At 35.6% G+C, this 12,368-nt stretch overlaps 1 long non-coding RNA gene and 1 pseudogene across 2 annotated transcripts; both read right to left on the bottom strand.

Annotated features, from left to right (window-relative positions):
- Positions 1–4,114: 4,114 nt before the first annotated feature.
- On the bottom strand, positions 4,115–6,535 carry LOC146922409 (uncharacterized). 2 transcript variants are annotated; one of them, XR_015012456.1, is made up of 6 exons: positions 6,290–6,535; positions 5,683–5,742; positions 5,499–5,568; positions 4,829–4,908; positions 4,646–4,756; positions 4,115–4,456 (listed from the first exon to the last, which is right to left on the bottom strand). It is a non-coding gene; the product is annotated as an uncharacterized LOC146922409 (long non-coding RNA). The 2 variants fall into 2 exon arrangements; XR_015012457.1 differs by having other exon boundaries at positions 4,843–4,908.
- A 1,393-nt stretch (positions 6,536–7,928) lies between these two features.
- On the bottom strand, positions 7,929–12,044 carry LOC146922408 (uncharacterized; annotated as a pseudogene).
- Positions 12,045–12,368: the final 324 nt, after the last annotated feature.

The following is a 12,368-nucleotide window of genomic DNA, read 5'->3' as shown; positions in this document are numbered from 1 at the left end:
CCTCCAATTCTTCACTTAGTAAACTCTTAGGTGTAAATATCACTTTTCAAATAGCATTTAAAAATAAAGCGCGCGCGTAGAAAGTAAAGACGGTTCCTATAGGATACTATAGTCCTTATGGGTGCCTAACACCTTCCCGTAGCGAAAACAACTCCCGGACCTCGATTCTCAAGGGTTTTGCTTATTTTTCCCTTCCCAAGAAAAATGAGATATCAACGGTTAAAAAGGTTCAAACGTAATCAATGTTTGATACCCGAAAAACCAAGATAAAACACCTACATGTTTCTTAAACATTCTTTGTGAATAGATTAAACTAATCGCTTCACATTCTATCATACATCGGTTCTACGATGATGTTCTATTCTCGACAAGCTATGCCGAGGCTCTATGTTTCTTCCCTTGCTTAATTCATCTCTACCCCATCATGTTTCGAGTAAAATTCTCATATGCCGTTCTTGGTAATTATGCTAAGATTGCCATGATTTTTAATTCAAGAATCGTTTGATGTTATGTGCATTTCCTAGATGTTGTTTTATGGTTATGAAGTTGTAAAACGTTGAAAGAAAAGCTTCGGAATGCACCACCGACCCTGCATTGAGCCAACAAGCCAAAAGCAAGTTGACTAAGTCAGAGGATGTCTCTAAGAGCGACTTTTTATGGGCATCAATCTGAAGAATTTCGCTATTAGCGAAATATTTCGCTAATAGCGAGTTTCTTCGGGTCTGTGGTGTAAAATTTGCAATTTTTGACCCAAAACTCATCCAAATGGTTCTTGCAATGCACCAAAACATCCAGCAACATATAGAAACAATAATAAACATATTCCATGGCAATTTTAGCAAGTAATCATCAAGAATTTTCTTTAGGGCACTAAAAATATATCTAGCAAAATTTGGCACAAATCATAACTTCCACACTAAGAAATCTCAAGCCAAAGGAAGGTTAACTATCTAAGAACTCACCTTGCTCAATATGAAATGAAACCCAAGTATTCCTAAGCTCTATACCAAAACCCTAGATGATTGAATCAAGTGAAGAAAGCTTGCTCCAAGATTACTAAGTTGATTCCATCAAAAGCTTATCATTCCATTCATGTTTGCTTGCTTGAAAAGAAAACACTAATTGATGGTGGATTGGGAGAGTTGGGAACCGATTTTCTAGAGAGGGAAGAGAGAAAAGTCTTTCCAAAAACCTAGAGAGAGAAAGCTTGAAGAAAAATGAATATTTTGGAACCTAAAACCCTTAAATACTCCTTATGCTCAAATTCCAAAATTGTCCCTAATCTTAGACGCGCACATTTAATCGTTAACGTACATTCCTTCGCAACATAAAAGAGCGGGATATTACAGGTTTGAAGACTTAGTCGGAAAAGAAACTGCTATGTGGTAATCGAAAGAAAAAAATAATAATGAAAATGAACCGTTATGGGGTAATTGAAAGAAAAAGAGAAATTCTAATATGGGCACAAGCATAAATCAATAGTGTTTGGACACACACACATCAAGGTCTTTTTTTTAATAATAAGAATGAAATTGATAATATAATTATTTAGTATTTTGAGGAAATGCATTTTTATGTGTGTGTGTGACCAAACACTATTCATTTATATTTGTGACTGTGGAAGAATGTCTCGAAAGAAAATATAATAATGAAAATGAACTGATAATATAATTGAAGCTACCTTATTATTCAAGCAACAACTGTTTTTATTTATTACACACCAATATATCCTTGGTCCTTACTTATATTTTGATGTCCGGCTGCCACTAGACAAACTAGAATATCTTTCTTGATTGATAAGTTGTTCCTACAAGAATGACGGATAGAACTTTTACAACAATGAAAATTATCAAGTCTAAGTTGAGAAACAAGATGGGGTATGGGTTTGAAGCAAATAGCATGTCAGTTTATATTGAACGAGAAATTAGTGCATGTATTATTGATTATTTCCAGTTACTCGAAAAAGATAAAATGTCACTAAGTATTTGGAGAGATGAAGACACAAAATCTAGAAAATAATTAATGATGGTGAGACTCATTTAATGATAGAGTCCACCACTTAATTTTTGTATATATATCTTTCATAATGGTAATCTCCACTTATTTTTACTAGAACGCTATCAACACTAAAAACAAGTATATTAACAATAAAAAAAAATATACATTATCTACATTAGCCAAATTCAAAGAGACTTTTAAAAAAAATGTAATAGGTTTCAAACTCACATACCATAGACCAATGTCATCACATTTTTTTAAATTTATAGATATTTAAGAATAAAAAAAGACTTAAGATTAATGCGATAGTGTCACCGTACATCAAAGGTATGCATTTTGATATCACAATCTCTATTTTTTCCAAGGAGGCATAACATCCCGAACTTTTATAGATATTATTTCCTTCCATAGTAGCCAATAAAACTGACATTAAAAATGGTATACTCAAATATAATTGTAACCTTTCATACTTGATTTGGAACTATCGAATTGAAATTGGGCTATTATATATAAGTAAAAACAATTAAAGTTGGAAGTGTATTGCCAACTGAAACTACAAATTGGAGTAGAATGTTTTGTTTTTAATACTAATATTTAATTCTTAAGAAATTGAATATATCCATTTAATCAATTCAGTGTTATTGTCTCTATATTATTGAAATGTTTGTTTTCATTCTTTACCTTATGGACATGATGAGCTCAATATGATTTTATTGTGAGTGAAAGGACAAAATTGGAATTAAGTTGTAAAAATAAGGGTAAAATAGACAAATTGAGTATTAGGGTTACCGAATAGGCTTTGAAGACTTAGTCGGAAAAGAAACTCGCTATTTGGTAATCGAAAGAAAAAAATAATAATGAAAATGAACCGTTATGGGGTAATTGAAAGAAAAAGAGAAATTCTAATATGGGCATAAGCATAAATCAATAGTGTTTGGATACACACACATCAAGGTCTTTTTTGTTTAATAATAAGAATGAAATTGATAATATAATTATTTAGTATTTTGAGAAAATGCATTTTTATGTGTGTGTGTATGACCAAACACTATTCATTTATATTTGTGACTGTGGAAGAATGTCTCGAAAGAAAATATAATAATGAAAATGAACCGATATTAATTAAAGGGTCGGGTTAACCGGTTCCCCCGGCACAAGTTAAGGATACCAAAAAAGGAAGTTATTACCAAAAAATGAAACTCTTGACTTTTAATGAATTGATTACACAATTTTCAATGAAATAACTACTACATAATTTTTTTTAATCCTTAACCAAAGGCCCTAGGAGCACCAGTTAGCATTTCCCTAAAAAGAAAAGAATGGCAATGGCTTTAGTGACTTTTCAAAAAAAAAAAAAGAACTTTTCATGTGCTACATGATTCAATTTCTTGCGTACCTTTTTTCATAAAATTTAATTAGGTCCCCCAAAAAGGGCGTGGTTATGGTTATTAGGTTCAATTGGTGAGAAATGATTTAGGGGTTGTGAGATTGAAAGAAATAGGACCCAAGATTTGTGTTGAATACATAACATTGAAGCAGTCACATATCATAAAAAAAAAATCGGCGACTTGATGGTAAGAGTTATAAATTAGAAGCTTGTGGTACCTGGTTTGATCCCTAGCAGGTTTCTTTTTAATAATCCGAGGGAAAAAAGTAGGGTATAGGAATAAAATTGGAATTATGTATTAAAAATAAGGGTAAAATAAACAAATTGAATATTAGGGTTAGGGAATAGGGTTTAGAGACTTCTCAACCTGGTTAGGCACCTTTTAAACTTTAATTGAAGCTACCTTATTATTCAAGCAACAACTGTTTTCATTTATTACACACCAATATACTACAAGAAAAACATTGATTTGGGACGGAATTTTCCGTCGCACAATAATGTAAATTTTCGTCCCAATTAAAATCTGACGGAATTTGCGACAAAATTCTTTAGTCGCAAAATCGACGATCGCAAATTGATAGGGACGATTCCGTCCCATTGTGGTGACGAATTTTGTGACGGAATTTGTTAATTTTCAATTTGATTTATATTTTAAAATAATTGTTGGGACAAATTTATATAAAATATTTCTCACAAATATATTATGTGTGACAGATATTATTTATAATATTCTGCCAAAATTTTAATATTTTTATATCATGCTAATTAAATTGTGTGATATCCAATTCAAAAATTCATTCCAAATTACAAATCAATGTGTAAACATCAATTGTTACATAAAGAACATATAATATCTAATATCTAAGTATCTCGAATAACAAAATGTATTATCAACATATCCAACTTCCAAATGTTGAAGTTCTAATCACTTGTATGTCTACAAAATATCAAACTCAATATTTTGTAAATTCCAAAGCCATCAATTAACTCATCTGCATCTATACCATCATTTCCATTGTTTCCACGAGTAGCATTACCAATAGAAGGATCATCATCCAAATACACACCACCCTGACAAAAAAAAATAAACAAGCAGCAAATCCATAAAACTAAACTAAGACCAGTAATGCAGCAACAAAAAACCATGAGGCCAAAACTTGATTCTAAAACTTCCTCTTCAACCCTCTATTAACACCTATAAGATTTTTTTGATGAACCTATAATTTTATTTTACCAAGCCTATGTGTAATTTTGTCATACCATAGTTGGATTACCAAGCCTATGCAGTATAAGAAAATCTGTTAAGTTGGATAGTAGCTCATTTGAAGAAAGCTTGAAGAAGAACACCCAAATTACAGCCAAACATGCAAACTACAAAAGAATTTGGATTCAGTATAAACTCTGCCTTAATTGAAGTGGCATAAAATTATAATATAAACTCACAATTAAGATCTTACACTATACGCTTCCAGTCAATCGATTCCACTGTTTCCAATTTCGTAAGAAAACTCCTTTCAGCCTTGCTTCTTGGTTTCAAGTAAAGTGTGTGAGTTATGCTAATGGAATACTTTATATTCAAGTTTAATCAGATCTAAGAGTAACTAAAGCAGGCAAAACATGATTTGGTACACCCTAGTAGAAAAAGATCATGCATAAATCATTCTCAACCCAAATAATCCCTGCATAAACCAGTCCCAAAATCCTACACATTAGCTATGTCCAAAGCACTGTTGATACACCCCAGTAGCAACCAAAGAAGTAAAATTCAACGTGCCTAATGAAACTATTGAATAGTAATTATGTGCCAACTTAACAAGCAGCAACCTTGTCAAAATTTTCAAATTCAAGGTAACAAACCCCTTCACATTATTTATTGTAATGTTACTTATTATGTCATAAAATACATCATAATCACCCACACTACCTCATACACAACCACAGATAGAAGCTTAGTTAAAATTCAAACAAACTATCACATTTGGAATGACAAATCACAACTGATAAACAAAGTTTCATATGATTATACCTTCTCAACAAGCAAATGAAATTAAGTCTTAGCAAAAAAAACATCACAACAACATAAGAGATTTGAGGGAAAAAGAGCCCAACATACATTAGAGAATCATAGTCTGCCACTGTTCCACCAAGGAAATTTAGGACCAAGTCACCCCTGTTTTCTTAACCTACATATCACAGAAAATGAAGAGTTTTGACATCACCAGTCCGCACAAGTCAAAACAAAATGTACTTCTACTTTATCCATAAATTGAACCTTTGAATTTGATAGTGATACTCACCATCTGATCCACTTGGATGCCATAAGTATCCAAAATATATTCTGATTCCATGGTCTACACCTGTCACATAGGATAAGTAAACAACATGATGAATAATGCCACTGATATTTTACACTAATACATGAACTGCAACTTTTACTAAGAATTAGTGGGATTGCAACTTTTTAACCTTGAGAAAGAGAGTGTGTTGTTCAACAACTCAACTAATTATACTTCATGGGTGTAGTTAAACTAACCTACCAAAGACATTCCAAATAAACAGAAAGCTGGAAACATGGCATACATATTAGACAAAAACATGGCTATGGTAACAAATATCCATTAAAACTGGAGAGAGAAAAAAATCACAAACAATTCATAAATCAATTCGAGGATACTGTTTTGAAACCCAATGAAATCGGTAGGGTATGCATTTTTGTTTAGATCTACCCAAAAATAATCACAATCAAAAACAAGAATCAGATTAGATTTACCCAAAAAATTAGTTATTTAGTAAAAACCCTAAAAATTGCATAAACCATAAAAATAAGAATCAAAGACTCTAAACAATCACAATCACAATCACAAACACAAAAAGGGTAATAAATCTGAGATGATGTGAACTAACCATTGTTTTTGCTGTTGGTTATGTGGCCTTGCGGTGATGCGATGGTGAAGAGAGCGTGTTAGATTTACAATGAGAGAGAATGAAGAGAGAAAGGGATCGAAAGAGTGAAGGGTTTATATTTTATTTTATTTTTAATAAAAATAAAAAGGAGCGAGAGGGATTTTAGTCCTTTTTTTTTTTTTGACAAAGAGGATTTTAGTCTTGGTGAGAGGGAAGCCAAATATTTGGCATAAGAGCGCTTTTGAGTTTCAATTTCGATTGCCGCTATAATATTTTTCACTCAGATGTGTGACGGAAATACAAAATCCGTCTCAATATCAAGACAGAATGAAAATTCCGTCCCTAACAAAGAAATAAATTTGTAATAAAATAATTATGACAAAAATTCGTCACAAATTCCGTCTCAATTTAATTATTTTGGGACCGAAAATAATTCCGTCCCAAAATTCCGTCTTAATTTGACTATTTTCTTGTAGTGTTGGTCCTTACTTATATTTTAATGTCCGGCTGCCACTAGACAAATTAAAATATATTTCTTGATTGATAAGTTGTTCCTACAACAACGACGGATATATCTTTTTCAAGAATGAAAATTATCAAGTCTAAGTTGAGAAACAAGATGGGGTATGGGTTTGTAGCAAATACCATGTCGCTTATATTGAAAGAGAAATTAGTGCATGTATTATTGATGATTTCAAGTTACTCGAAAAAGATAAAATGTCACTAAGTATTTGGAGAGATGAAGACACAAAATCTAGAAAATAATTAATGATGGTGAGACTCATTTAATGATGGAGTCCACCACTTAATTTTTGTATATATATCTTTCATAATGGTAATCTCCACTTATTTTTACTAGACCGCTAACCCGTGCGACACACGAGTCATACGAGCTAATAAATGTTACAATAAATAAATATTTCTTCGACAACATGTCAACACTAAAAACAAGATATTAACAATAAAAAAAATACATTATCTACATTAGCCAAATTCAAAGAGACTTTAAAAAAATGTAATATGCTTCAAACTCACATACCATAGACCAATGTCATCACATTTTTTTTAATTTATAGATATTTAATAATAAGAAAGACTTAAGATTAATACGATAGTGTCACCGTACATCAAAGGTATGCACTTTGATATCACAATCTTTATTTTTCCCAAGGAGGCGTAACATCCCGGACTTTTATAGATATTATTTCCTTGATTAATTCTTCCGTAGTAGCCAATAAAACCTGACATTAAAAATGGTATACTCAAATATAATTGTAACCTTTCATACTTGATTTGGAACTATCGAATTGAAATTGGGCTATTGATGCAATACGGAAGCATAGGGTTAGCAAGCACTAAATCTAGATAGAAAAGAACAAGTTCGCAAGCGACAAACTTGTGAAAATATGGTTGCATGCGACAAACCTATCAAAATAAGGGTTTCCGGAATCCACCCAATTGAGAGAAAATCTCAAATAGTTTTATTGAATCAAAAAGTGTGCCTCTTAGGCTGCATAAGTTCTACTTATATAATGAAAGAAATAACAAACCCGTGGGCCAAAATAAAACAAAACGAAATAATAATAGAAAGTTCTAGAAAATTACTAAGATTTGGTTAAAATAAAATACTATAAAATTACTAAGAAAGCCCTCCTACATCGGTCTCCTCCACCTCCGAAGAACTCGACCCCGAGTTCTCATCTTGATAAAGGACTTCATCTCGCATGGTATTCATGAATGTCCGCCACATTGAAAGTGTTGGAAATGTTCATAGAATTTGGAAGTGCTACCACATATGCATTATCATTGATCTTGCGTGTCACTTTGAATGGACCATACTTGCGGGGCTGTAGCTTGCCGTAGGTACCAACAGAAATCTCTCTTTTTGCAGAAACACCATCACATCATCCCCCACATTGAAAACCTTGACTCTTTGCCGTTTATCTCGCAATGGCTTTATTTTTCAACCCGGTAGCTTCTAACTTGGCCTTGACAGATCTTTCATAGTCATAATCTCTTCACCATCTTTTCAAAGCAACTACGCTAACTCCGGGAGCTTTAGGCATCTTAATCAAATCAACCACATGCCTAGGGGCAGAAGTGTAAACAAGTGCAAAAGGTGTTTTTTCGGTAGAAGAATGCACGGTGTTGTTATAAGCAAATTCAACCTAAGGTAAAGCCAAGTCCCACTATTTCGGTTTGTCACCACAAACACAAATAATCATATTTCCCAAATTCCTGTTCGTGACCTCGGTCTTTCCATCGGTTCGGGGGTGAGCGGTAGAACTCCTGTTCGAGTGATGTTCCAAATAATTTCCACAGAGTAATCCAAAAATGACCGAGAAATTTGGTGTCTCGGTCGGAGGTAATAGATGTAGGAACCCCATGAAGGCGTACAACCTCTCGAAAAACAGTTTGGCTATGTTGGATGCATCTCAGCCTTCTTGCATGCAATGAAATGGGACATCTTGGAGAATCGGTCCACAACCACAAACACGGAATCCACACCTCACCGGGTACGAGGCAAACCCAACACGAAATTCATAGATAAATCCCGCCAAATGTCATCAGAATGGGTAAAGGCATGTAAAGACCGGTGTTTTTCGACGGACCTTTAGAAACTTGGCAAGTGTAGCATTTTCGACAATGGTTCCATCATCTTTTCTCAAGTGCGACCAATAAAACCTTTCTTCTAGACTAGCAATGGTCTTATCTCGCCCCATGTGTCCACTAAGACCACCACTATGTAGGTCCCTAATTAATTTCTCCCTTAAGGATGAGCAAGGAATGCACGGTTGCCTCCTTTAAAAAGGTATCCATCTCGAATATGAAAATCTATACAACGACGCTCCTTGCATTTGACCCATAATTCTTTGAACTCGGCATCACTCTCGTACAATTTCTTCGGACAATCAAAACCCACAACCTCTTGTGCTAAAGTGACAAGCAAAGAAGCTCTCCTACTTAAAGCATCGGCTACCTTGTTAAGAGCACCAAATTTATGTTGAATAATAAAAGGGAATTTTTGCGTAAAACTCACCCACCGAGCATGCATCTTGTTGATTACTTTTTGACTATGGAGAAATTTCGAGCTTGAGGATCGGTAAACGTAATGAACTCTCTATGAATCGATAATGCTCCCATTGGCGAAGGGCTCGAAAACGGCGTAAAATTCTTGGTCATAAGTACTCCATTTTTGGCGAGCTTCACTCAACTTCTCACTAAAGAAAGCAATTGGCTTCTTCTCTTGAGATAAAACAGCTCCTATTCCAATTCCACTAGCATCACATTCAACTTGGAACACTTTTCAAAATCGGGAAGAGCTAAGATCGGGGCGGTGCACAACTTCTTTTATCAAGGCAAAACTCGATCCCGCTCGTAACCCCACTTGAATTTTCCTTTCTTCAAACATTCGTGATTGGTGCGGTGATAGTGCTGAAATCTCTAATAAATCTTCTATAAAAAGTGGCCGGTCCGTAAAAACTACGTACTTCAAGAATGGCGATGTGGGTGCAGCCAATCTCTAATAGCCCTCACTTTTTCCTCATCAACCTGGATTCCTTCTTCATCAACTATAAACCCCAAGAAAAGTAACTTGTTGGTACCGAATGTGCACTTTTTCGCATTAATGTACAACCGATTATCTTGTAAAACTTGCAAAACCAGCCCCACATGTTCCAAGTGTTCTTCCTTGGACTTACTATAAATCAAAATATCATCAAAATAAACTACTACAAAGGATCCAATAAAGGGGCGTAAAACCCGATTCATTAATCTTTTGAAGGTGCTAGGGGCGTATGACAATCCGAAAGGCATCACTAGCCATTCATAAAGTCCATCCTTACTCTTGAAAGCCGTCTTCCACTCATCTCCGTGTCTAATTCGATCCGATGATATCCACTATGCAGTCTATTTTCGAAAACACCTTGGACCCCGACAACTCATCTCGCCATATCTTCTAAACGGGAATTGGAAACCGATACTTGATAGTTATATTGTTGATGGCTCTACCGTCGACACACATCCTCCATCGATTTCCTTTCTTTGGTACTAAAAGGATTGGGACAGCACAAGGACTCATGCTCTCACGGATGAATCCCTTTCTTAGTAAATCCTCAACTGCTCCCTTAAAATCTCATTCTCTTTAGGACTCATGCGGTAATGAGTAAGGTTTGGTAGACTAGATCCCGGAATCAAGTCTATCCGATGTTGAATGTCTCTCATGGGAGGTAAATCATTTGGAAGCTCATCTGCAATCGGCTCATTGAAATTTTTTAGGATTTCTAAGACTTCACCCGGTATCGGAATCTCTTCTTTCACAACGTTCATCGGTCCTTTGATCACAACCGGATAAAAAGACTCGGTTTCCTTAATGGCATCATCAAGTTCCTTTTCATTCTTAGTCATCACTAGGAAACTCGTTTTCTTCTCTTTCGGGTTCTTATCAAATTGTAAAACAGTGTCATAGCAATCTTATGGGTTACCCAAGTAAACAACATCACATTATCCCGTCCCCGATAAGTAATATCATTATCAAACTGCCAAGGTCTACCAAGTAAAATATGACAAACATCCATATCAAGAACATCACAAAGTACCTCTTCTCTATAATGTTTGCCTGGATGGATATAGGAACTTTGCAGACGGCGTCACTGCACTGGGATCCCTTGCCGACCCGCCCAAGAGAGTATGGCTTCTCATGAGGCTCCGTGGGCAGCTTGAAATAATCCACCAATTTTTTTGACACCAAGTTCTTCGTGCTTCCATTATCAATTATCGTGTCACATACTTTGTTACCGACGAAACAACGAGTCTTAAATAAATTTTTGCGTTGGGCTTCCTCTTTGGATGCTAGCAACGTTCGCCGAAGCACAAAGTTCACTCTCTCTTCGTAATCTTCCTCAACAAACTCAACTCATGTGTATTCATCTTCCTCATCATCGGCATCCAAACCTTCTCGCTACTCCAAAGAACCCTCCTTGATGGACAAACATTGGACTTGTAACCCTTCCCACCGCAACGGTAACAATTATCACCACTAGGATACACATATGGGTTGTTCGCTTTTGGACGGGGGCCTTGACCGGAAGTGCACTGTCGAATCGCTTGCGTTGCTAACATGGTTTGAATCTTTGATCGCTGCACTTTTCTCTTTGTCATCGGCTTGGTTCGTGGAGAATATCTTCTAGAATTTGAGAAATTTCTAGGGGATTTCTCTATTAATTCGCCTTTAAAGCTAGGTTGGACGCTTCAACAACGGTCCAAACAGTTTGTAATCCCATTTTTTCTTGCAGCGAACTTTTCAAACCGCTAATATATCGAGCCACCTTCGATTCTCGGACTCGCCTAATTCATTACGTTCGTAAAAACACAAAAATTCAGCCGCGTACTCGGTCATTGATCGCTTGCCCCGAACACATTCAATATACATCTTATATAGAATCCGTTCATAATCTTCAGGTAAAAATATGTCAAGCATCAATTGTTTCATCTTTCTCCAAGTTCGAATAGGGCGTTTATTTTGTCTATGCCTCGAACAACAAGCTTATCCCACCAAACAAGCGGCGGTACTTTTCACTGATCGCAACCATCTTAACCTTCTTGTCCGTCGGGATGTCCATGACTTCGAAAAATCTATCAACATCGATCCGCCGGTCCAAGAATTCTTCTACTCCCATCGTTCTGTGATATAGGAATATCGGCCTTTAACACGGTAATCTTGGTGATTCCCACGTTCACTCCCATCATCGATCATGACTTCCTCCTCATCAAAACTCAAATCATCATCGAAGGGTTGTTGGCATAACGAACCCTAATATCCGGAGTTGGTCCTCCTCCCCGTTGTTGCGGTTGTTGATGTTTCGGTTGTTGATGTTTCTATTGTGGTCGCCGTTTCGTTGTTATTGTTTCGTTGTTGTTGTTGGCGAGGTCGTCCACCCTAGCCGTCAACGTCATCATCTCGTTATGTAAGAGCTTTGATGGCCTCATTCATGTTTGTCATGGTTGCGGTGACACCTTCAAAATTTGCCCCGGTAATTGGTTGATCTCCCATAATTGAATCACGTTCACGAAAGAACAG

Source organism: Medicago sativa, chromosome 5 (assembly GCF_051527215.1).
Source record: "Medicago sativa cultivar Bolivia chromosome 5, Bolivia_mono, whole genome shotgun sequence".
Classification (NCBI taxonomy): Eukaryota; Viridiplantae; Streptophyta; class Magnoliopsida; order Fabales; family Fabaceae; genus Medicago; species Medicago sativa.
This window is presented reverse-complemented; position numbering and strand designations above follow the sequence as displayed.